The following is a 1,134-nucleotide window of genomic DNA, read 5'->3' as shown; positions in this document are numbered from 1 at the left end:
GGGGGGCAGGGAGCCAGGACTCCTAGGTTGTATCCCAGCTGCCCTTGGGACACTCATTCCCCTTGTCATGCCTCAGTTTTCCCATTTGGACAACACAGGGATTGTTTTACCAGAGTGAGTCAGGCCCTGCCGTGGAAGGGCTGACACTTAGCATCGCACCATCCCTGAAGCTGGCCAGACCCAGCACCAGCAAAATGCCCCCTCTGCCCAACTCAGCAGCAGCGCGACGCCTGCTCTGGAGGGCGGTGTCCCCTGGGGCTCCTGATCCAGCTCCGGCCGGCCCCACGAGCTGCCCAGCTGCAGACGACAACGCGAAGGAAGCGGAAGGGAAACACCCACCTTGTTTGTGCTGCCCAAGGGAGAGAGAGACCTGTGGGTATATATAACACAGTCTGGTCCCGGCACCCATTGTGCCAGGTGCTGCCCAGACACAGCCAGAGACAGGCCCTGCCCAGGTCACACTGTAACTAGACACAGGCAGGATTCTTCTTCCCACTTTGTAGGTGGGGAAACTGAGACACAGAGCTCTGCAGTGACTTACCCAAGGTCACCCAGCGAGTCTATGGCAGCCCTGGGCATTGAACCGAGGTCTCCTGAACACCCATCCGCCACCTTAACCACTAGGCCAGTTCGCCTCCGGAGGCACATTCTGCAGAGGTGCTGGAACTCGGGGTGCTGCTGCACCCCCTGGCTTGTAGTGGTTTTCATCATATCAGTTTGGTTCAATGGCTCTCAGCCCCCCTTCTCCCCCGTACACATTGCTCCAGCACCCCTGATACTCTCTGCTGCAGGATCAAATGCTTGTCCCTAAGGTCAGCGACCCAGAGAAAACTGACAAGTCGCGGGCCAGTTGCTTCGCTGAACACCGAGCCGGGTCCTCCACGGTGTAAACCAGGAGTAACCCAGTGCTGTCCATGACCCCAGTGACCCCAGCTGGCCCATTGACTCCAGTGGCACCACAGCCCATTCACCCCAGCTGGGATCTGGCCCATTGACTCCAACAGAGCGATGGCCAATTGACCCCAGCTGGGATCTGGTCCATTGACTCCAACCTAGCGACAGCCGATTGACCCCAGCTGGGATCTGTCCCATTGACTCCAACAGAGCGACGGCTGATTGACCCCAGCTGGGATC

The sequence above is a fragment of the Terrapene carolina genome, unplaced genomic scaffold (genome assembly GCF_002925995.2).
Source record: "Terrapene carolina triunguis isolate 2854851 unplaced genomic scaffold, T_m_triunguis-2.0 Scaffold493, whole genome shotgun sequence".
NCBI lineage: Eukaryota > Metazoa > Chordata > Testudines > Emydidae > Terrapene > Terrapene triunguis.
Note: the sequence above shows the minus strand (reverse complement) of the source record.